General features: G+C 35.4%; 1 protein-coding gene across 1 annotated transcript in view; it reads right to left on the reverse strand.

The window, feature by feature from the left end:
- Positions 1 to 27,053, reverse strand: part of LOC134324376 (uncharacterized) — a 109,866-nt gene that overhangs the window by 48,190 nt on the left and 34,623 nt on the right. The window lies entirely within an intron of this gene.

Consider the following 27,053-nt stretch of genomic DNA (forward strand, 5'->3'; position numbering starts at 1 on the left):
GAAAGAGGACAACCATTCAGAAAAAATGCACACAAGGAAGGAGGGAATAAGAGAGCAAAAGAGGCTGGCTAAGAATGTCCGGCTGTGTCATGGATCCTCAAGAGCAGGAAACTCCTCTGCCTGCGACCCTAAAGAATGGTCAGTGTCTCTAAATGAGGCAAATGTCTGGCACTCCCTCTTTACTTGGCCCATGCTCAGTAAGCTTAATGAGGCTTTATAAACTACGGCCCTACACATAATCTTAAAATAGAAGTGTTTGAACAAGAAACATTGAAGATGCTAGAATAAAAATGTGTCTTACAATGTTTGTATAGTAATTGTACTTATACATTTAATATATGTATAACAGTATACATTTAAAAGTATCTTACTGTATTTAATAATAATTGTAACGTATTGTTAAATAATCATGTAAATGAACAGTAATGTAGTCGGTTAACCAATAACAGTAGAACTGTAATTTATCAGTATAATACAGTATTTTCTGTCCAGCTGTGGAAATACGTGCCATCATCCCTTTACAAGTCACTGTCCATAAACATCATACAGATGATTGTAGGTTAATGTTGCTCATAACTCATTTTGAGTGACAAAACGTGTTTTTTCTGAGCTTTATGTGGTGGGATGAGCTGATCATTTGGTTTAGCTGTAAGAGAATGTACCAGAATTGTACTGTTATTTTACAGTGAAATTCCTTACAGTGCAGTTTTGTAATCCAATCCTAATCTGGGTGGCATCATCTTCAACAGCCACCGCTGCACCTCTATCTACAGATTTTCACAGAGGCTCTGGGAAACCCAAAACTATTGTTGGCTCTCACTGCCACTTTTAGTCAAAAACTTTCCTTTTACCACAAAAAAAGTGGGAAAACAACTGAGAAAGACAAAAAAAATAAATGACCAATCTACATGCTTGGCCATTTCATTTAGAATCTATTTAAATCCACAGTGGCAGTGAAACTACTTTAAACTTCCATATTTTTGTTATTAGTCATCAGAAAGCAAATGAGTCACTACATGAATTACTCGTATTGGCTGAGATCGCACAAGCCCGGTTTTAGCAACTTTATCCAGGCAGGCTTGGTCCCGGCTCAAAATACACTAAAATGTCAGTCAGGAATGATGCATTTTACACACAAAACTTTTCATTCAACCCAGTTTTTTTTAGAAAAAGAGCATGACCCAATTTACAATCATTATAAGCTGGCCTATTTCTAGATATTATAAGTTATCTCATTATAATGGCAGAAAGGCTTACAAACAGTTACAGTATATCTGTTAATAAGATCATTTTTGACTTGGTCCAGAAATGGTCTACAAATTGATTGATGTTTTTTGAAGTGTAATTTAATAATTCTATAATCAGAAATAAAGTACATGCTTACATACATTTAAAATGTTTTCGCTTGCTGAGATGATATTTTGTATTACATTTATAAATGTAAAAGTAAATCCCAAATCCCATTTTTAAATGTATATAAACAATTATATACCTTAAACACTTCTAGTAATCATTAAGAAAAACTTTCTCTGAGGGATTTTCCTCAGAGCCGATTTCTCTATGCAAGTCTGTGCATGGCAGACGGAGTGTGTGTCTGTGTGTACCATGTTTTTGTAGGTGTCTGTACTGTCCTGCTGTGTAAGTCTGGATGATCCAACCAAGCCTGACCACAGCATAGACAGCTTGTATTGAAAAAGAGAGGAGGTGGTGGTGAATCACACATCGTAATGTGTCAATGCATCATTTTCTGCTTTTCAAATTGGTTTGGTTGTTCTTGCTCATTTTCTTGTCAGTGGGCTGAAGTTTGGTGACTCAGCCTTGAAATGTAAGTATAGAGCAAGTCTGGGCACTATTGTAAAAATCTTGCTTTCTACTTCAAGGATTAAGTTAAGGGAAAGAAGTAGTGCTTCTATTTTGTAATTTATTTTAAATATTACCTTAAGCGTTAGATATTCATTTTTATCAAAACACATTATTTCATTACAATTAAGTGTTTTTCTTTCAAAATAAAAAAAAATCCTTCTGGATTTCAAATTTCTTTTAAATTAACAATCATAGCTTTATTAGTAAACATTTTAATTCTCATTATTCTAATAAGCAGGACCTTTAAAACCAACGTGTATCTTTTATTTTGCTCTATGGGCAGAGCTTAAGTTTTATTTTATTCAGGGGCTATATTAAATACATTCAAATTCTGAATTATAATTGTTTGTAACCAAAATATGTGAATGGTATGGAATTAAAATGTACTGCTCAGTTTAAATTTTATAAGATTCTATGAATTAATTTTATTGAAATAATTCATTTATTCCTATAGCCAAACATTGTTTCCTAAACAATTTGCTAGTTTCTATTGTTTATAATTGTACAAAAGGTATGACACCGATTGTTACACTACACAGGTTTTAATTTTCTAGAATACAGTCATTAATTACACAATATAAAACAGGTACATTTAAATTATATGTAATTGGGATGCACTGAATGCTTTAATCTGTGTAATATTTATACCACACTGAACGGTAGGAATGCCGCTAACTTTAAGCAAATAACCAAGATAAGAAGCTCTTGTTGAAAAATACAAATGAATTCCTAGCATTCTTTGGGTATAGAAGGTGTAAGCCATGGCTGCCAACAGCCCCATAAAGGTAGTGATTAAAGAGAAAGCAGGACCCCTTGGTCTGACCCCTAACCCTCCTTGAGATTTGATAGACCCCTAGCTTTGGAGGCAATTTGCAAACCTAAATGCAATCACCACAAAAATCTATCATTATTTTTATTATTTTTAAATTACAGTTGTATTTAAGATAATTCCATTCAGATTTTTTAAAATTTGTCTTTATTGTTTTTAATAAATAATATAAGGGGTGGCACAGCGGGTAGCGCTGTCGCCTTAGAGCAAGAAGGGCCTGGGTTTGATTCCTCAGTCAGGTGAACAAGGTCCTTTTCTGTGTGGATGTTGTATGTTCCCTCTGTGTCCATATGGGCTTCCTCCAGATGCTCTGGTGTCCTCCCACAGGTCCAAAGACATGCAGTAAGGCCAACCGTAGTTACTTATTTATTTATTAGGATTTTAATGTCATGTTTTAAACACTTTGGTTACATTCATGACAGGACAGGTAATTACTGGTTACAGAAGATTCATCAGTTCAAGTTTAATATCAAACACAGTCGTGGACAATTTTGTATCTTCAATTTACCTCACTTTCATGTCTTTGGACTGTGGGAGGAAACCGGAGCTCCCGGAGAAAACCCACACAGACACAGGGAGAACATGCAAACTCCACACAGAAAGGACCGACAGTGCTACCCACCAAGCCACTGTGCCGCCCCAGTACCAAAACTGCCCTAAATGTAAGTGTGTGTGTGTCCTGCCTTTTGCCCAGTGAGTGTGTGAGTGTGTGCGTCCTGTGACCAGGATAAAGCAAGGTTAAAACAGACAATGAATGAATGAAATATAGTATAATATAGTAAATAACCAGATATATTTTGTAAAAAAAATAAAAATATTCTAAAAAGATCTTTATACACTGTAAATTCATTACTGGTTAGCAGCAGTTGGTTGGTAGAGGCTTAACAGTCCACAGCTCAACCTGTAGCATAATAATGTGGTATAATAAAATCTTTTGAAAATCAACATTATTTATAAGCACCAACAACACAACATTTAGTTAGCTGGACATAATTATAAAATCTTGTCCATCCATTAAAAAATTTAATATCCAGTTAACTGCTTCAATATAAATACTAAAGTATACTTCCTAGAAAATATACTTCTGGAATGTAATTTTCACTACAGAAATTGCAAACTGAGCAAAAAAAAAAAAGGTGCATTAAAAAATAAAAGCAATGCTGTAATAAAGCATTAGCCTTAATAAACTTAATTAACAATTATACATTTAATAATTACCACATTTTACCAAAAAAGAAATTAACCAGACATAAGTGTGTTAATGTTATATAATGTGTTGTAATGTGATATAATAAACTGATGTTGCAATTATTTAAACATTCAGATCAATCAGTTTAAGGTAATGCTTTTCTAAGTAAAAGCCCTTGACTGACCAGCAATATGGATTACTTCAGCAAGATTTATTGATTCTATTTAATTATTTCAGTGTAAAGATTTGATGTTTTATTTTTGTATCTTTTATATGAATTATTGTAAAACAATATTTAAAATGTTATTTTCCTAAAAACACAACATTTGTTACAAAATTAATTCAAGCACTAAAAATATGGACATTAAAAACACAAGCACACCCAAATTATTACACTTCTTACTACTATAGAGATATCCAAACCCAGGCCTTTTACAAATCGTGGCAGCCTGTGCCACCATCAGGTGATCAAATCGAGCGTAGAATAAAAGCCCTGCATAGAAACGATTTCTGCAGATAGAATGCTCTTCCATACATGACTTACTGCTGTACTGAGCCATACTGAAATGTGGGCAGTCAGCTGGTGAGGTACGTCAGGTTGCACAGCACCCTTGCTTATTGTTAGCTAAGGTGGACTGCTTGGCTCACCCAGCACTGCATGGCTATATAAGGCAGCTAAAAGGCTAGTGGCTGGAGAGTGGCAGTGGCCTGGCTATTACGTCATGGTCATGCTAGCAAGGCATGACTTTACAAGTCTTATCAGCTGCATATATTGCCACCTGCTTGTGCTAAATTTCAACTCACACTTATGCACACACACCCACAGGCCTGCCTAGGCGTTTAAAAGCACTAGAAATGCCATACAGATGCCTCTTAGTTTTGCCAACCATCTGTTTGAAAGACATCGCTGACAATGAGCAATTTCCCTGGCAAACAGGAGAGAGTGATCCAGCTAGGAGAATGTAAAACACTCCAACTAAGAGAATTGGCACTTTATTAACAATAAATACTGTTAATTTTATAGATGTATTTCTAATCTTATGCATTTGGAAAATATTATAGCAATGTAGACAGGTGAATGAAGAATGGAAAAAATGAGAAAAGACAAGTGGTCCCATCTCATGCTTGTAGATCACACCTTTAGGAATTCATCAAATGACCATGAAAGTTATGGCTTTTTGGTACCTTGTCACAGGGGATGGCTGGGCTTTGGGTGGGAGTTGGGTGGGGGGTACATTTAATAGAGCCTACCAGTCTGCTGCTCTTGGCTGGCCCTTTAAAAGATGTCAGATGAAAAGCAGCTGAGATTGCTGCTTTCTCACTCTATCTTGCCCCCTCTTGTTCTCTCTAGCTAGCATTCTTCAGCCCTTGCTTTCCCCCTCAACACCCACATCTTTTTTTTCCTCTGCTGCCCACAAACTCTTGCTCATATGTGCTTGCTCACTCTCACTTACACACACCCAGACTGTTGTCCCCCAGCCTGCCGCCTCTGGATGTCCCAGTATAATCAGGATGCAGGACCCCCGCCTTGATCCTTACGAAGCCTAGCCCTTTTACTCACACTTACATCCTGAAAGTGGACTGTACTCTCTGCGGAATCATGCAGGATGGTGTCGAAACACCAATGCCGAATATAGCTTCCCTGTCCTCCACCTCTCCTGAGCCGCAGCGGCAGCAGTTTACACCCTCATCCTGGAAGTTCTGATCATGCTCTTAAAAACATTCCATTCTCCCCGACATGCTGAGCAGGGTTTCCTGCTGTCAGAGCCCAGCCCCCAGCTGGCCTGCTCTCACCCTCCATAGGCTAGACAAGGGGACTCTTTCAGGCACATCCTGAGAAACTACTTTGAAATATCTTAGCTGACAGGCTAAAGAGAAATTGCTGATGTTACACAATACAGATTCACATACATTTTCTGTATCATTACTGACCAAGCCTAAGCGGTGTCATCACCAAGTAATCACTCCTTGATTACTCTGTTTGGCTTGTCCAGCAAACCCTAGGCCATTTTGGACAAGAGAAAGCATGTCAGAACATGTGAGACAATGTGAGATTCATTTGAAAGAAAGGTTGATGCATGAAAAAGAAGGTTTAAGAGACCTAATTTAATTTACCCCAATACATGCATGTCCTTATCTAACTCATTAACCAGGTGAGCTGGAACTGGGGTAGTCTCTCTCACATTGTCGATAATTATGAAAGGCATTAAGACCATATCTCCTAAGGCCTTCCTGGTGCTACTATATAGTTTATTTGGACAGGTATATTGCCAAGAAATTACAACTGAGATAAAAAGGAAAAAAGAACAGGAGAATAGATTAGATAACCTATGATCAGAATAGTAAAAACGATTGAAAAAAGGAGAAGTTGAGAAAAGATCAGTTCAGAGAAGAAGTGACGGCGGAGAGAAGGAGAAAAGTAATGAGGAGCAAAAATGAGACAACAGGAGAGCAGAAAAAGAAATAAAGTTGAAGGAACAGGAATTGACAATTTAGAGAGGGGGTAAGCGGAGCAAAAATATGAAACTAGATCCCAAGATATGAAAAAATGTAAGATGAGAAAAGAGGGCAAGAGAAGAGGAGAGAAGATAACAGGGGAAATAAGAACAAAGGAAATAAGAAGTGACAGGAGACAGGAGAGAATATAAAGAAATGGGCATGGATTGGGTCGTTAGTAGGAAATGGTGAAAAAATAGAGACAAGGTAAGTAAAGGGGAAAGAATATGTAAGGAGATGAAATAGGTGAGAATTAAATTGTTAAAATGGAATAAAGTAGAAAAAACACTGAAGGAAGAAAATAGTAAAGGAAAAAATGAAAAGAGGATAATTGTAAAGGAGAGGAGATATGGTAGAAATAAATACTAAAAAATAAAGAACTAAGAGAAAATATGAGAGAAGAAAGAAAGATGAGATGAGGTAAAATTAGGTTAAATAAGATGAAATTAGGAAAAGAAATAGAAGACAAGACAGAAAAATCAGCAAAGAAGAAATCAACATAAAATGGAGAGAATGGAGAGATGTGGAAAGAAGTGTAAAAGAAAATATAAACATAGCCAACTGAAGAGTACCTGTTACAGGAGAAGTAGTTTCTGTATCAAGGACTGAACTTAAAGAGGACAAAACTAGAAGGAATAGGTAAATTAAAGAAAAAAAAATAGCCTAGAGGAGAGGAGATAAAAGAAGAAAAAAAGAATGGAAGAGCTAGATATGATAACAGAGGAGAACAGTAAGGAGGGAAGAAGAGGAGGTGCCCTTTCCAAGACTGAAGGAGGATGAGTCACAAGTTTACTGCCCACTCACCCACCCACACAACCCCAAATGTGGGTGCAAATACACCAGGCTCCAAGCCTGTGGGCCTTACGCTCCACTCAGGATGTTCATCTCTGTGTACTTTTCTTTCTTCCACTCCAAATACACATACACTCTCTGCCCACGGGCTGAGCCAAAATTGAACAAGCATAAATAATGTAAATGAAAATAAGCACACACGATGTGTAAGCTAGTGGGCTTGTTACTTTGTTTTCGGTGGGTGTTTTTGTAAAAACAGCACTACATTTGGAATTGTCTTAAATGTTTTAGTCTATCTGTGTCTTTAGTCTTTAATTTTCAATGACTGTCACAGACAGAGATAGTCTTTATAACAATAAGATCAACTATACAGTAACTGCAACTAAGCTCTAATTCTTGCACTCTAAAGGGTCCTTTGTAGGATTTATACATAAGTGAAACTGAAACTGGTTAAACATTTTACTGAACCTGACAAAAGGAAGTTCGACCAGACCACTATCCACCAGATCTATTTCCTTACCTCTTCTCTCTAAATCTCATCTTATTTAATCTAATTTCATCCCATCTCATCTTTCTTTTTTCTTACATCTGTTCTTTTAGTTCTTTATTTTTTAGTATTTATTTCTGCCATATCTCCTCCCCTTTATACAATTATCCTCTTTTTAACTTTCCTCTTTTACAATTGTTTTTACCAATGTTATCATATTTTCTTTTCACTCCTTTTGCAGCATCAGTTAACAAGATACTAATAGCTTACTATGGGAGCAGGATAGCAGTGATAATACCCCTACCTTTTACCAGTTCACCTGCTTAATGTGCAATGTTTCAAATGCTTAAATATACCCATGTTTCAAATGATCAAATTAAAATTTTGTTCATGTTTACAAGCTACAATCACGTTGACAACCAACCATACAACCAAAACATTAAAGGTCATTCCTCCATACCTTTGTCAATTAAATAAAGCTTCAAGTATATGAATAAATCCTGTTTTATTGCATTTTACTAAATGTTCCAACTTTACTGCCTAGCCCCATAGTGTTCCTGGAACATGCTTAAGACCCATCATTTGAAATAAATATATTTTTTTTATAAATAAATATTATAAACATTTATATAGCTCTCAAATGTACTACTCAAAATGCAGTATAAGATGGCAATTCATTAGAAACCAATTCTGTGAAACTCTAAAGGACTAAGTAGAAATGGCTTGGCTTGATAATATTCAAACAAGACAGATTGCTCATTAAAATATTTCACATTTGTGTGTGTGGGTGATTAATAACAGCTATTCTTCTTCTGGAGCTTGCATGGTCTCCAAGGATGAGAGCTTCAATCAGAAAAAAGAAAACCATGAGATTATTGCCATCATTCCATATTATTTCATTTATTCCCAGCTAAATTACAAGTATATCAAAATTACACTGCAACATTTAAAACACCTAGGTGTTTTCTGTCTCATCACCTTTCTGAACATAATTGAAGATGTAGAAAAATGTAGCAATTACGAAGCAGTTTCCATGATGGGTACGCTTTTTGGTGTGAAAGCAAGAGAAAGTAACTTAATCGCAATATTCTATAATATGAATCACCACTATTGTTATCATTATGCAGCTGAGGTACTGAATCCATTAACAGCACCATCAGATGAAAGAACCCAGTGACATACCTGACAGCACTTACAGACTCTGTAATTGCAGTGAGATCACATTTGGTATTAGCATATGTTTTATATCGAAATCATTTTTTATGTTAGATTAACTACATAATAAGAGTGAACATGAATAGTATTAGCAAAGTAATTATGCCAATAATATCATAGTTAGGTTCAAACTAGCAAAACCAAAGACTACCTGGGTATGCAACTAAAGAAAATAGTAAAAAAGCAGATCTTGTGTGAGTTTCCGATTAAAAGAAAAACTTTTAGTGACACTTTTCTAATGTAAATTGGATTAATTGAAATTCATCAACTGCCTGTCCTGTCATAAATGTAACCAATGTGTAAAACATGATAAATATATATATATATATATATATATATATATATATATATATATATATATATTTTTTTTTTTTTTTTTTTATAATATTTTCAATAATATTAATATTGGTAACATACATTCATGCAGTTCAGGCCTGCAACACATTCTGAAAAAGGACGGGGGCAATTTAGGACTAGTAATAAGGGAAAAAACTAAACAATGATGTGATTTCAAATAGGTGATGTTAACTGGTAATTGTAATCATAATTTGGTACCAAAATAGTAAAAATAGCAGGCTGAACCTTGAGGAGCAAAGAGGGGCAGATGATCTCTGATTCATCAACATATGCATAAGAATATTATTTAAACGGTTAAAACAATATTCCTCAAAGAAGGGTTGGAAGGGATTTTCATAATATTCCCCCTACAGTGCATAATATTATTAAATGATTCAAGAAATCTGGATTAATTTCAGTGCATAAAGGGCAAAGGTACAAATCTAGGCTGCACACTAGATTGGGGTTGATCTTAGATCCTTCAGATGGCACTGCATCTAGAAGCGTCATTTATCAATAGCTAATAAGTACATGCCATGGGATTGCTTTGGCAAACCTTTGTAAATCACTACAATGTGGAGTTACGTTCACAAATACAACTTAAAACTTTACTGAGCAAAAAGAAGCCTTTTAACCATGTCCCAAAGCAGTGTTGAGGTCTCTGGGCTTGGAGGCATCTGCAATTGACCATCACATAGTGGAAATGTGCATTGTGGACACAAATTTTTTGAAAGAAATGGGCATTGTGTGTTTCAGACCAAAGACAGAAAGGACCAATCTGTTTGTTATAAGCAAAAAAGCCAGGGTCTGTCATGGTATGGGGCTGTGTCAGTGCCCTCGACAATTTACACTTCTGTGATGAAGGCATTAATGCAGATGGCAGCATCAAAACAGCTTTTCCTGGAATATTTATTTTTTTCAACAAGACAATGCAAAACCACACGCTGCACACATAAAGAAAAAGAGGGTACGGGTACTGGACTGGCCTGCCTGTAGTTTGTACCTGTCTCCAATAAAGAATATGTGGAGAGTTTTTAAACAAATGGCAACATTACAAAGTGGAAAATGCTTTACAGCCCCAGCTTTTTTGGAATGTGTTACAGGCCTGAAATGCAGAAATTGATGTATGTTAACAAATGAAATCAAGTTAAAGGAAAAAATATGAAATATTTCAGGTTCAAACTGTCTGCAATGAAATAAAAGTCAAAGTAAATGTAAGGAACACTGCATTTTTTATTATTTGCATTCTTCATACTGAAACGTAGTAAATGCTGCGGTGAGCGCTGAAAATGCTTAGCACAAGTTGTAAAAACACCCTAAATGGGGTTTCAGTCCTTGCATACACATTGAGTTATGTTTGGAATGTAGGAAGAAAACAAAGTACCTGGTTGAAAACACCAACACCAACACCAGCACCAACAACAACAGCCACATCCACAACAACAATAACAATAATAATAATATACGCCTTTGTTATTTTTATTGATAAATTAAAAGTGAAAATATTTTCATTCATGCATACTGAAGCGGGAAAGCACGTTTGCGCACTTGCACGTGTGTGTGGTAGTTGGGGGTCTAGGCGTTGTAGACTGAGAGGAAATACAGAAAGGGGAATCGCGCCCCTGCTTTTTCCCTCTTTCTTTCTAAACGCGCCTCTTTATTTTATTCTCCAGCTCATTTTTAGTCACGAGATCTCCCCCAGGGCAATCGCATTCCAAAACACACACAAGAATTTTCTTCTCAACGGTTCACATAGCACCCCTCCTCCTCCCGACCCCCTTTAAAATTGAGAAAAGAAAAAAACGCTTTTTAGCACCGCTCAATTCTATGTAATGTTTGTTTCTAACCCACTCTCTCTCTCTCTTTGTGTATGTGTGTGTGTGTGTGTGTGTGTGTGTGTTGGTGGTGGTGGTACTGGGAGTTATAGTGCTGAGGCGCTGAGGCCACTTAGTGCAAACGGTTTCCTCATTTTTCTTTAGTTTCGTAGCTTGTGTGTGCTGATATGAATGGTTGTTAGGATGGGACCACACACATATTGCATAACGCACTTACTAGATTTTGTTAATGCATGTTATATCTCACATTACATTAATATCTTTAGGTGTGAACAAAATGTTCATGTTTTTAAATTCATTATTCACTGAAGTGCTATTGCTATTTTGTTTGGAGTCTAATTACCTCATTTGCAGTTTTTCAGTCTTTTGCTCTTGTTGGATTTTTTTTTTTTTACAAAGCTGGTCTTGACTAATCCAGTCCTGAATGTGTAAAACTTTATTGTAAAAAGTCCTTGTTGCTTTTGTAGTTTAGCTAGTAAATCTTCATATGTGAACGTTCAGCATCATTCAAGTTCTTGTATTTCTCTGTGTTTAGTACTGTAATAGTGAGTTCAATTCTAATCCCTAAACACGGCAGTCTGTTCTTCACAAACTAAACACACCGCTTTACACCTCATTTCAGCCAATAAATATTTAAAAGTACACATCTTGTTAAAAACTTACACATTTTGTATCAATCTCACTCACAGTTCTTTTCATCAACACATTACAGTAAAGCTGGATACACTCGTACACACGCATGGACATAAATTGAAAAAATAACAGTCCCCTCAGAATAAAAACAATGCTATTGTAGTGCATGTATGACATACACTTATTTAGAACTGATTTCTAATTACCACTGACCTCATGCGGGCAGTTGGGGACAGCCAAAGGGCCGGAATTGGCCAGGGGGCCGTACAATGCCCAGGTGTGGTCCAAAGGAAGCCCAAATGACTGCTTCCACGCACCCCTAATATGTGCACTAGTTGTCCTAGTAAATAGAATGTTTTAACATTTTAAACCTTAAGATGTAAAATAACAACAAATCTTATTTAAGAATAAACGACTTAATTAATTAGCCGCTCAGCAGACCAGTGCACACATTTTAATCTTAAAAAGCTAATCTAAAAAAGGGGATATGGACACCTCTCTGGTATATACATAATAGAGCATCTTTTATAATAGAGCAGATATTGCTCTCCTCCATACAAATCAATCTGATGAGGACAAGTGGTAAGTCTACTACCATTTCATTGTATGCTGTCAATTATTGACTCATGGCAAACTTGAAACAGTCTGTGCTGCCGTGGCATTATTATTTATTTGGCTTTTCATGATATCACAGCACAAGAATATCAATATTTAACCCCTTAACCCACAAACACATTTATAAGCCATTTTGTATATTATATAGTTTATAGGAACTACAGCTTCCCGTTTCAAATCATTTAGCATTCATGTTTTCACCATGTCATAAAAGTTGATGTCTGAATGTACTGAAATTATGACTTCAAAATATACTAAAAATGCCAAATACAAACCCCTTTCCCATAAATACTGGGACATTTTGTAAAATGCAATAAAAAAAATATAAATAATAATTTGTAAAAAATTTAATAAATAAAAGTAAAAAAAAGATTTTCAATGTTTTCAATGATCAAGTTCATGTGTATTTTGTAAATATAAACACATTTAAAATTTGATGCCTGCACTACAAAAAAGTTGGAACAGAGGCATATTTACCCCTGTGTTCCATCACCTTCCCTATTAATGTGACTTTTTAATGTTTTGGGAACTGAGAATACTAACTAAATCTGGACTGCAGGCATGCCACTTAAGCACACACATTCAGTGTCTACTGTTGTAGTGCATCCAGAGTGAGGCCTGTTATCATCTTGCTGAAATAATCATTGACTTCAAGAAAAAATACATCACTCTGATGAAACCTAAACATTCGAAACTAATGTCTGCAACACACTCCAAAAAAGTTGGTCAAAGGGACATGTTTACCCCTGCGTTCCATCACCTTTCTTATTAATAACACTTTTTAATGATTAGGGAAGATACTAATTGTTGGAGTTTTGCATGTTTCATTTTTGTCCATTCTTGCTTGATACAAGACTGATACAAGCAGCTCAACAGTATGTGGCTGCCATTGTCTGATTCGCCTCTTCTTGACTGCATGCAGGCCAATCAAGCACATTCTGTGTCTACGGTTGTAGCACATACAAAATGAGGCCTGGAATTGTCTTGCTGATGACAGCATGTGTCTCTCTAAAAGCTCAATATACCCCTCTGCATCAATGGTACCTTCACACATAGGCAAGTCACCCATGCCGTGGGCACTGATGCAGCCCCATAATATACAGTATAATAATAATGTTGTTGCCTTTTTGCACCATTTACTGATAACAGTCTACATGGTCCTTTTCATCTCTGGCAATAAGAACTTGATGTCAGTTTTTCCTGAAACCAGGCGATTCTGCATATAATTGATGAACAGCTTTCCTTTTCTGTAATAAAGTTTCAGTTTGTATTTCTTGAGGCAGACAATGTTTTTTCTGAAGTACTCACAAGCCCATGTGGCTGTATTTATCATAGTAGCACAGTGGTTTGATGCTGTCTGAGAGCTCAAAGGTCATGCATATTCAGCTGTGATTTCGGACTTGGCCATACATGACTGAGCTTTCCACAGCTTCCCTGAAGGTTTTCCCATTATTATGAACAGTAGATGGTGAAAGACTAAAGTATTTGCAGCCTTGCATTAAGAAATGTTCATATTTGAACTGATTGGCAATTCTTTCCCGAAGTTTGGGACAAAGTGATGAGCCAAAATCCATCATTTAATGTAAAGACTGCCCTTTTTTACCCAATCATGGTTCTCTCACCTGTACCAATTCACCTGATTATTGTGTAACATAGTAACTTTTTAAACCTTTCACTCTCATTTTGCCTCCAAATTCTAAATGTGTTTCTATTTATTGTATTTGAATAAAAATTCAAGAGAATTAACAAATTAACATTTTCCTCTTTTATTGGCATTTTACAAAATGTCCCAACTTTTTCATACATTGCTTTTTTACTAAAATTAGAACAATATACATTTATAATTTAAAATATGTAAATTTGGCAGTTGAATTGTTGTATGATACGGTACATTGGTAAACAAAAAAAACTAAGGTCAAAATATAAATTAGGGAGAAAATGCTACAGAAAAAAGATCCATTTGTGTGCTGAAAAAGCCTTTTTGTTATTTTGAGCTTCGTCATGTAATCAGATTTACTTCCAAAAGAGCTAAAATGCTCCTCACTTTTATTAAACACTGAAACACCTGTATCTCCTACCTTCTGTCCTGCTTCACCATGCAATTCCATCACTCACCGCTGCACAAGCTCCTCTGTGTTAGAAAGAAAGACAGACAGAAAGAAAGAAAGAAAGAGCGTTCAGTGAAATACAAAGCAACCCAGCCGCGAATCCTATTTACGTTAATTACTCCCTCGCTCACTCACCTGCTTGTCACTTATCTCCAGGCAGGAATGCATTGTGTTGATGCGCCGTGGGAAACCAAACCAAACCAATCCAGACCAGACCGTGATCAGGCTTAACGCGCTATTAGCGCACATGCTCTTCCACTTACTTTCCCTCTAGTCTTTCTCCATCAGTGTATCATTTCATTTCTTTTTCAGTATCTGTCTTAATCACTTCAGTTGTCTCACGGCTTATTTCTACCTTAATCTCATTCTGAATGTCTGCATGTTCTTTAACGCACAGCCCTCTCACTTCATTACTAACCTTACAACACGCTACACAGCGCCAGAAATCCCCCCCGTCCCTCTCAAGTCCCGGAGACACACAGACACACACGCACGCACGCACTCACTGTAGGTTATAAACTGTAGGTTACAACTACATTTCTGAGCAAACACATCAAGAAACCTTTGTGCTAAGCAAGAGAATGTCCGATATTGTAATAAGCCTCTTCATTTCTGACAAGCCCCCCCCCGCTTAAAAATTTAATGCATGTTCTAAGAAGACACGGATTAAAAGTTGGATTTTTTCATCACTTAATTATAAAGCAGCAACAATAACAACCAAAAGGATTATAGTAAGGTAATTTAAAACACTTTAATCTAAAATTTTCTATTTACAACGTAATTGATCGAGGTATCCTCTATAACCAAACGTTTTCTTGAGGCACTTATTTTATGACACACCTGGGATTTCATTGATCTTTTTTAACTGTTCTGTTTTTTTCTAAAAAAACATACAACCATTTTTAACAACTATATTGTGGGTTTTCTAAAATACAGCAAAACATGACATACCAAGACTTAGTTAAAAAGATCTGACATTAATTTGTGGCATGACCTTTTTATTCCTTCTAATTAGTTATTATGATTTAATACAGCTGGCGATTTCTCTTTGCCCAAATAAATTAGGAGCTGCTTGAACACAGGTGACACTGTCCACTCTTTGATCCTTACTTGAGTGCTAGACGTTTCATTTCATTTTAATTAACTGCATAATCCTGTCAGGGCTGTGGTGAATCTAGTTCCACTGGGAAACCCTGGGCACAAGGCAGGAATACCCTGGACAGGGCTCTATTCTATTGCCCTCACGACATAACCAGCCAGCTGATAGCACTGTTGAGAGTCAAACCCAGATATCAGAGGTGGTGTGCTAGCAAAATATATTGCTTTGCCAACCCAAACATGGTCACCATTATAGGGCAAAGTTATATTTCTCAGTGTAAAACAATATATAACAACACAGCTACAAAACAGGTACGTCACAGTTAAAAGCAAAATAATCATGTCATTTGGGTTATGAAGAAAAGATGTTTGTAAAGGTTATAACACTAACCTTGCTTATGAAAAATGTACTTTTGATTTTTTTCTGTCACCAGAGTGTGATTAATTTGTAAGAACTTGTCCAAACACATTTAGCCAAATAGGCTGGGTAATTCGAATAAATATGTTAGGAAATTAAATTGCCAACATATTTACAACTACAAATCAGAAAAAATGGCACAGTATGAAAAATACAAATAAAAAACAAAGTGTTTTTTTACATTTGACTTTTATTTTATTGTGGACAGTAAGAACCTATTTCATGTTTTGTCTGGTCAACTTCATTTCATTTGTTATACATCTATTCCCTCAATTAAGGCCTGCAACACATTCCAAAAGAAGTTGGTAGGGTAAAGCATTTACAACTTTGTAATGTTGCCCTTCCTTCTCACAACACCTAAAAGACATTTTGGCACCATGGATACCAAGCGATTTAATGTTTTAGGTGGTGTTTTGTCCAATTCCTCCTGTAAACAGGTCTTAAGATGTGCAACAGAACAGGGTTGCCTGTGTCGCATTCTTTGTTTCAAAATTCTCCACACATTCTCTGTTGGAGACAGGTCAGGACTGCAGACTGGCCTGTCCAGTCCCCATATCCTCTTCTTCCGCAGACATGCCTTTGTAATGTGTGCAGCATGTGGTTTTGCATTGTGTCATTAAAAAATGCATGAACGTCCCTGGAAAAGATGTTTTCTTGAAGGCAGCATATGTTGCTCTAAGATCTCAATGTACTTTTCTGTATTAATGCTGCCATCACAGAAGTGTAAATTACTTTTGTCAAGGGCACTGACACATCTCCATATCATGACAGACCCTGGCTTTTGGACTTGCTGATAACAGTCTGGATTGTCCTTTTCCTCTTTGGTCCAGAACACACAGTGTCGATTTCTTTCAACAAATATCTAAAATTATGATTAGTCTGACCACAATACACATTTCCTCTGTGTGATGGTCCATCTCAGATGCCTCTGAGCCCATAGAATTTAAGGCTGCGTTTGGACAACATACATCTTAAGTGGCATTTGTGCATGTAACTCTGTGTTGTAGTGCTTGACAAAGATTTACCAAAATAATCCCCTGCTCATGTAGTTATATCAGCTATTGGTAAATGACATTTCTTGATGCAGTGCCGTCTGATGGGTCATGCGTGTTCAGCTTTGGCTTGCGCCCTTGCCTTTTACGCACTGAAATTCTTCCAGATTCTTTGAATCATTTATTGACATTATGTACTGTGGAAATATGCAAATCCCTTCCAATCTCTGAAATGTTTAGAAACAGGAACATGTTTTTAAACGTCTCAATAATTGTCCTACGTATTTGTTGACAAACATGCCTATCTTTGCTCCTTAAAGACTGTCTTTTGTGGACATTGCTTTTGTTCCAAATTATAATTACCATTACCTGTTTGAAATCACATCATTATTTAGTTTATTTACCTCATTAATAGCCCTAAATTGCCTCCATCTTAACTTTGTTAGAATTTAATGCAGGACTGAAATGCATGTTCCTACATTGTTAATATTTGTTGCACCTGTAAACATGGTCCCAGTTGGTCTGCAGTTCTAAAAGCACTTAGTAAAGATCTGACTTGATGTTTAACTTTTTTCAGGATGACATTAAAAATAGATGTATGGACATGCTAAGTAAAATAAAACTTTAGATTTTTTAAATCTTGCACTGAAGAGTTAAAAAAGTATGTGTGTGAATGTTGATACAGTTTTTACTGTACTTGATGCCCTCAGGTTTGTACGTGGTAGTTATTAATAGCAAAATTGTAGAACACTGAAAAAAGAAATTATAAAAAACAAAGAAAAAATGGAGATCATAGCCAAATTCATTCCTATTTAAAACCATTATTTATGCCCCACTGGAAGTAAAATCATAGCACACCATGGGCCAGTCACAAACCTGAACTTAAAAATAAAATTTAATATTTGGTTAATTCAATTACAGAGTGTGTCTGTGGTAATCTGTGGTAACTTTCCCCAATCCCCCAAAAACCTTCCCAGAAAAGTTAAAACTGGTGGAGGCTGATTATATATTAATAGTCATGGCTTTAAAATGGGATGTCAAACAAGCAATGTCCAACAAATAATATTTGTGTGCTACTTCTTGCTTTTATTACAAACCTTTTCAGCAAGCCTAAGCTAAACATGCATGATCTCTGATCCCTCAGAAAGCACTGCATCAAGAATTGTCATTTATCAATAGCTGATATAACCACATGGGCAAGAGATTACTTTGGCAAACCTTTGTCAAGCACTACAATACAGAGTAACATTCACACATACAAATGCCACTTAAAACTTAAGTCGTTGCCTAAAAGTGGCATCAAATTCTCTATGGGCTCATGGGGTGATCAGATGAATCAGTATTCCCAATCTTTTTTTTGTAAGAAATAGATGCTGTCTGCTCTGGACAAGAAGAAAAGGACCATCCAGACTGTTATCAGCAGCAAGTCCAAAAGCCAGGTTCTTTCATGGTATGGGGTTGTGTCAGTGTTTGTTTTTCAGGGACATCCATGCATTTTTCAACTAGACAACGCAGTACACATTAAAATGGCATGGCTGTGAAAGACGAGGGTACAGGTACTGGACAGGCCTGCCAAAGAGAATGTGTGGAAAAAAATTTTTTTCATGCTGTCTTAATCTTTTATGATTTGGGGTTGTATGATTGTGTAGAAATTGCATGGTTCTCTGTCACTGCATTGTGATAAAAAGCACTGTGCCTGTATGCACACACCTATATTCAGACATTTACGTTGAGGGAAAGCCCTAAGTATTGCGTGTATGACATGTTTCTCGTCCCACCCCACTTCTTTACTGAAGCACACAGTTACAGTAGACACCCGGGGTTTCACCATAGGTATGACAAGCAGGAAATGATTATGATGGGAGTTTACCTAACTGACCGCATTGTTTCATTCACCTCATAGAATTTACTCTGATCTCCAGAGCCTGTCGTCAGCCATGTCCTACATGCAGATAGGATGCACTGGGGAATTACAAGAACAGTGGGAGGTGCCTCAGTATTTACATGAAAATTTCCAGGTGCCAAAATGACTTATGAACATTTTTTTTAATCCATTGTCCCTTTTACCTTTTCTAAAATGTCTCAGAGCTGTTTTTCATTTCGGAGAAGCAAGATGATGATTTGAAATGTGCAGCTTCAGAATAATTATAAAGATGTTTTATACATCTTTATTGTAACAGAAATCATCACAAGAAGGTTGTTTTTACCAAGTAAATCCTGAATCTGAAACCAATTAGCTATGCCACCATGCTGTCTTAGTTTTGCAGAGCAATATTCTTGTATGTGCTGTGTCTTAAACACAAATAACTACACATTTTAAACTGAATTTGAAATTAAAATCAGAATTAATTATTTCTTTGCAAACATTGGTCAATACTTTCTAATTTAAGTACTATTCAGCTAAGGCCACTGACCATTTAATCAATCTGTCATCATGAAAGACAATGCTACAGTTATCATTAACACCCTAAAATATTGTCAAGAAAGTGACATTTCTTACATCAAGTGTGCACGAGGCAATGTAATTATTTACTTTTAAAAAAACAGGGTTTAAGAAATTATACATTCTGACGATGGGTAATTACATGTTTAATACAAAAATTTTCAAGTACTAAATTTTACCAATTTGAATTGTGCTACCTTACTTAATATGAATGACTCTATTGACAATTTAAAAGCTTTTAAGTAGACTTAGGTGACAGGGTTGGTTTGGTTATTTTTCCTGAATTAACTTCTCAATGACAGAGAAAATAAAAATTTTGTCCTCATTACAGGCATGACCACTGACCTCAAATACCAAAAACATCAAAGAATTGAGGGTCAGAGAGCTTCTTGAGAACTTTGACCCAACAACTTCCCACTCTGCATTTACAGTGTCAACCAGTGCAAAGAGTAACTTTGTACTTAAACAAGTGATGAATAACATTATCAGGCTCAGCTTCAACATATTAAAATATCCAAACATAGACATGACTGCATTATATTTACTCTTTACTTTCACTGATAATTTATTGATGAGTGTAATCTGTAAACATGTATTTTTTGTTGATAAATGTTTTCTATTTAAGCATATTAAATAAAATGTGTTAATACTACCAGTATTACCAGTTTTCTCCCTTTTTAATTTCTCTGTTTCGTTCAATTTACCACGTTTCTTTCTCCCTGCATTTGAAATATCATTAACAGTATAAAAGTCCAACTATTTAAATTTATGGCATTTAGCAAATGCCTTTATTTAAAGTGACTTTAATTTAAATTGTACCTAATCACAGTGCAAGCAGCTGAAGGTTAACAGTAACCATATTACTAGTAGTCCAGTACCTCAACATTTGATTTGGCTGAGCCATTAGAGCATACTTTTATACATAATTTATATGAATCTTCCTTTTTAAAACCCTCAGTCATTCAGCACTCTGCCATCAAAACTTGATTTCTCTGACTTTGAGCTTTTCCTAGTGATCCTGAGCCTGCTCAACATCACTGAAGTTGTTTTGCTGTTAAATTTTTATTTACAAAATAATAATGTACTTTTTTTATCGCTTGATAAAAATGTAACCCTAATCACTTGGTATAACTCTGCAACAATAGCTCAGCTGTTATCATACTGGACTAGTGATCAGATTCAATTGCCACTAGTGCCAAGTTTTCACTGTTGGGCCTCTAATCAAGCCCCTTAACTCTCAGTTAATTCCTTTGGATAAAAGCGTCTGCTAAATGCCATAAATGTAAATGTATGTACTTATGTAGTCAGTTTTGATATACAAAAATTATTTTGCAACTGTGGGGTTACAGTACTTTATCATCATTTTATTAACAGTAATAAATGATGTGCAACTATGTACAAAAACTAAAACAAACTGTAATTAAAAAGATTGTTTTACCACTGCTTCATGGTTTGTCGAACACTTTGGACACACCCACACACTCATATTGAAGGAAATTTTGTATCTCCAGTTAACCTGACTGCATTGTGGGAAGAAACCAGAGAACCCGAAGGAAACCCACGCATACACTGGGAGAAAATGCAAAATCCACACAGAAAGGACTATCTATCATATCCTATATCTATATAATTTTATATTATCAAATTAAATATACAAATAAAATTGAAACTGCATTCATTTGAAAAGCTGACTCAGAAATTATTAACAATAAAAGGCATTATTGTTTACGGTATGTGTTTGTGTAAACATATGCATGAGTACATGCCTTTATATAGAAAAGCATAAAAGTCACTCTGCTTATTCTGCATTCACTCCAGTGTAACCCTATACTGCATCTTAAACCACACTATTTGCATCCTTTACTACATTAATCATCAAACTTGTAATAAAAACTTTCAGCAGTCTTGCAGGACCGAGCTCTACAGGTGGGTCTCTTTGAATTCCCTCTTGATGGTGCCTGGAAAGCCCCTCAGCAGCAGGCAGCAACTGTCTCTAACTAAAACCTGAAATACAGGCCTGAGCTCTGGATTTTCCCACTGCACCTGGGGGATTGATTCCCTAGGATCTATCAGAGCTAATCCCTCTTAATATCACCATGGCTATTGACTTCATATTTCAGCTGAGATTCTCAGCATTTAGTTGGGCTTCAGGGTGTGCAGGATTGTAGCCTGCAGAGTTTGACAGGTGCTCCAGCTTTCGTGCTGGTGTCAGTTCTCGTTGACAAACACACAGAGACACAAGCACTTTGCACACATGCTCTTAGTCACCCACACATGTACAGCTACACTCCACCTACACAAATACCTATATTCAAACGCCCACAGGGTCATGTGCGTACACTCACTCAGCATGCTCCGACACATTCACATCGAGATACAAACCCACCCACACACTTATGCCTGTGTGGAAATACAATAATTTTGCAGGCTAGAGAAGCTTTTCTGTGATCTGATTTTTTCGTGTAAAGCAATAAAACAAACAACTATGCTTGATGAGTGCATCCTGTGTGTTTAGAGAAGCTGCATTGACGTAGGTGTTCAGTAAGGTGTATGAGGGTGTTTTATCTTCTGTCACTTAAATTTTAAACAATTTGATAGAACAGTGTTGACCTAATTCTATTTACAAAATTGATTTTCAGGTCACAAATGTTTAATTGGGTTTTGATCTGGACTGGGTTGCTTAAGGACAAATTAAATTCATTTTAAACTACTTCACTGTTACTATGGTAGTGTACTTGTGGGTCAGTGTGCTTCAAGGTCATCAAATTTAATATATAAGGTAGAAAGAAGGTTTATTTTTAAGACTTCTCAGTACTCTGCAATTTATTTTCTAATTAATGCTGTTCTAGCTGTCCCTGCTGCTGTAATAATTTATACTATGATGCTTCCAGCAATTTGTATTACAGTGATGCTTGGCTGATGTGCCTTGAAGAAGATGTTACCTGTTATATGCACTGCACATAATGCTTCAAATTCAAATTCCACTTTAGTTTTATCAAACTTTTTAGTGAGGATTTAAAAAGTATTGATGAGATAGTACATTCATATTCTATTTATCTATTAGTACTTATCTATTAGTATTTTTTCATGTGCAGCTTTTTATAATGACCCTCTTGACTTTAGATTAGTTTAATAATAGTCTTATAAATACTGAATACCTTTTAAATTCTATTACTTTCTTAGGTTTTTTTGTACTTGCAATAAATTGTTTCATTATAAACAGTATAATGAAAATGTATCAAAGCATTAGGAAGTAATACTATATTTTAAATATGCAATCTTTCTTATATACAATTAAATATTTCATAATTTAAGGAGCCTTGAATATTCCACCACCAGGTTTTTGTCCCCCACATTTCAGTCCTGCACACACACTTACTGAGTACAATTAACACTATCACAGTGGCTCTTAATAGCACTCCAGGATCCACAGCTCTCCACTTATTGCTACTTATGTAGTGTATTATTGCTTAATACACTACATGATTATTTCAACAAACATTGTTACTGTATTGTACTGACTCAAAATAATTCTCAATATTAAATGTATTAAAACATTAATAAAGTATGCTAAAATAATAAAATCCAGTAGATTTTGTTTTACTTGTAATTACAAAGTTTACTATAGAACAAGACAATTGTTTTATTTTTTTACACACATTTTTAAAAAGTTATACTGTTGTTCTTACCTGCACAGATGGTTGAACTCTCTCGTAGCTTGTTTTGTCTTTGTGTCTCTTCTCTTGTCTTCCCTCTCAGCCTTACTTTTTTTTGTTTTTCAGCTGGTGTCAAACTGAATCTTGTTGAAGTACTGCTGTCCTGTAGTGTGTTTTATGAGTGTGACTTTGACTGTGTGTGTGTGTGTGTGTGTGAGTGTGCATGTGTGCAGGTCTCAGGCTGAGTTCTTTACTGATTGCTGTGCTTATCTGTATGTTACTGTGTGTGGTTTATCCACTAGCATAGGGTTTAACTACATTGCATCTCTCCACCCCCAGGACCGCATAGTAAGCATGCGTGAGCGTAAAGACTTCCTGCCTACATACAGCACTCACTGTCAGCTCACATACACACATGCGCTATTGTGAGCTACTTCAGTCCAACATTAATGATGATGATGAAAGAGTTACAATTGATAACAGTGTTATAATAGTATTATGACCTTTATAACAAGTCACACTAACAAAATAATTTGTAATTACTAATAACATATCTCAAATCAGAATTACTTTTAATTAATAAATGCATGATTAATTAATTTAAGCCAATTAACTATGAATATGTCAGGTTGAACAAGTTTTTAATCTAGATTTTTAAAAGAACTATTCTGCTTTAGCGGGTTGGTAAAATTATGCAATCAGTAAATTGTGTAACTTCATATTAATGCCCATGGTTTTGAAATAGGATGTCCAAGAACCTCATAATTGGGTGTCAGGTGTGTATGTAATAATATGTAATTATAAATAGATATAAAAGACATTACTTGATGTTGCTTTAAAGTGTTGTGTAGTAAACAAAAAATACATGTAAGATTGTAAACAGATGTATTAAAGCATTTAAAAAATATTACTTAATTTTGAAATGTGCAATCTAATACATTTAAATATTTAATAATTTAAGGAGCCTTAAATATTCCAAGGCACTGTGTGTAGAGAAAACAAAGCACCAGGTTTTTGTCCCCCACATTTCAGTCCTACAATTAGTACAATTAACACTATCACAGTGGCTCTTAATAGCATTCCAGGATCTACAGCTCCTTTCTTATTGCTGAATACATGACAGTACAATTACTAAATTGTACTGACTCAAAAAAATTCTTGAAGTCAATGTATAAAATGTATTTAAATAGTGATAAAGTAATGTAAATTAATAAAACATGTATTATTATGCTTGTACAAGGTTTACTCAAAGATTTTCAAAGATTTCTACAGTTGTTCTGACCTGCACAGATGGTTGAATTCTTTGTAAAGATTTGTAAATCTACTTTTTGTAGAATAAAAAACTTTTTTTATTTATTTTCAATAGATAGATAAATAGATACTTTATTAATCCAAAAGGAAATTAAGGCAGTAATAAAAAAAGACAGTAACAACAACCTTCTTCATCTGGGCCCGTAGGTCTAGTCTGCGCAGGATTTGCAAATCTACTGACTTGTTTTAAAATAAAAACAGTAGAAAGACAGTAGAAAAGGAATATTTAATGTATACAATAAAAATCTTGTATATCAAACAAGCATGCACGGAGGGCCAGTGAAACAGTATGGGTCTTGGCCCCAACAGTTTAGCAAGACTGTTCCTCAATAAGTGCATGTATTTTTAAGCTATTTATCTTGTACAGTTTAGACAGATTAGGAATTTAGAGAAATCTCAAAGCATAAACAGCGAAGATAAAAAAAAAAAAAACTAAATGTCTGTGATATTTAACTGTTCGGACTGCTCTGAACTGAAATAAAGACATGCTGCTGTGATGAATATTACCACATGGGCTGGGAAATGGTCAATAATCAAAGTTTACTGTTGCATCCACAAATGCAGTTTAGGACTGTACTATGCACAGTGGAAGCCATATTTCATCAACACCCAGACAAAAACTAAGTGTGTGCTGTGGTATAAGGTGATATAACACAATGTTTAAGCTTCTCCTGTTAAACCTTTTCTAAATATTATAGACATTTAACTTGTAGATCATGTACAATTTACATGTATACATCTTTACATGACAAAGAATTTTTGTGGAAACCCTAGTCTCAGACAGTTGAAACAGTAAGTAAGATGCAAATAAATACAAAAAGCAGTTATTTGTAAACAATTTTTAAATCGATGCCATCATCAGATCAAACTGAAATGACACAAAGTAAAGTAGGTAAAAACCTGTGAAAATTTTATTTGTAATCTAAATGATTAAAAAGTATTAAAGTCAGACCATTAAACATTAAATCAGATCTGTCTAAAGCTGTAATTGTAAATGAAATTGTCACAGATAATGTACTTTGTCTAACTGAAAGTTGGACTTGACCTACTGAGTATTTAGTTTTAAATGAAGCAGCTCCAGATGTATGATGACAAAGACATAGTGGCTAATCAGTCTTAATGATGAGTCTTTTTTACAGTCTATGGGTATAACCAAGAATGTATTGAGACCTACTCACTGTTGTGTAACATACACATGAACTGTATTTAACAAATAACATGTGTCTACCAATTAAAGTGCTGCTTCTATAGTTGCATTTATTGATATCCTACCAGAATTATTGACAGTTGGAGAGCCAGTTGTGGCTCACTGTACTAGCAATGCTCTGACTGAGTATAAACATGAAACTAATAAAGTGTTTTAAGTGTTATTTTGTCCCATTCTACCAGCAAACACATGTGTAACAGTACAGGGTTGTTATTGACACATTTTTTTTCCAAAATTAATTCACTAGTGGGGACAGGTCAGGACTGCAGGTTGGCCTTTGTAGTGTAAGCATGTGATTTTGCATGTCATCAAGAAGGCAGCATATGTTGCTCTAAAATTTCAATAAACTTTTCTGCATTAATGCTGCCATCACAGCAGTGTAAAAACCCTTTTCCAGACGCATTAACACATAACATGACAGACCCTGTCTTTTGGACTAGTTACTCATAACAGTCTGGATGGTCCTTTTTGTCTTTGGTCCGGAACCCATTGCATCCATTTCTTACAAAAAAAGATTTGAAATACTGATTCATCTGACCACATTACATGTTTACACTGTGTTATGTTTATCTCAGATGCCTTCAAGCCCAGAGAACTTGATGCAGCTTTTGGACATAGTTAACATAAGGCTTCTTTTTTTGCAGTAAAGTTTCAAGGGGCATTTGTGAAGTAACTCTGTTTTGTAGTGCTTGACAAATGTTTGCCAAAAAATCCCTTGCCCATGTGGTTATATCAGCTATTGATAAATGACAATTCTTGATGCAGTGCCATCTGTGGAATCAGAGATTTTGGTTGTTCAGCTTGGGCTTGTGCCTTTACCCTTTATGCACTGAAATTCCTCCAAGATGCCTTAAATCATTTAATGATATTGTGCACTGTAGAGGAATAAATATGTAAATCACTTTCCAATATTTTTTTAAGAACATTGTTTAACATTTCAATACATTTTTCACACATTTGTTGACAAACTAAATAATCAGTCAATCTTTCCTCAGATTTTCGTGGATATTGCTTTTGTTCCAAAGTGCTTTTGTTCCATGATTAGTTGACATCACTTGTTTGACATTAATATTAGTATTATTACTTATTTATTATTAATATTATCCAACATGCTTACTTAAAGAATTACTTCCTGCTATCATAAAAACCTTGCTTACTATAAATAAGCCCCCTAGTTATGGATATGTTTTCAAATCTTTTTGAAGAAACCTAATCTTTATCCATATGTGCTGTTTAATATGTTAATATCAAACATTTATTTTGTCTCGAAGATTCAAAAAAGCAGTTTACATACAAGTGCTCTTATCTGTGCAGAAACAGTATTCTTAAAACGATTCAGTAAATATTTAGACCCATCCATACTACTAAAGCTGCATTAGTAAGAATAGTTAACATCTATTAATCTGCTCTGGTAATGGATATGTTTTTCTTGTTCTATTGGATGGTTATATTGGGTGTGTTTTTTTTTTTTTTGTTCTTTTAGATCTTGTTCTGCTTGTATTGCTGTGATATACACCAGGCACGACCAGG

The sequence above is a fragment of the Trichomycterus rosablanca genome, chromosome 12 (assembly GCF_030014385.1).
Source record: "Trichomycterus rosablanca isolate fTriRos1 chromosome 12, fTriRos1.hap1, whole genome shotgun sequence".
Classification (NCBI taxonomy): Eukaryota; Metazoa; Chordata; class Actinopteri; order Siluriformes; family Trichomycteridae; genus Trichomycterus; species Trichomycterus rosablanca.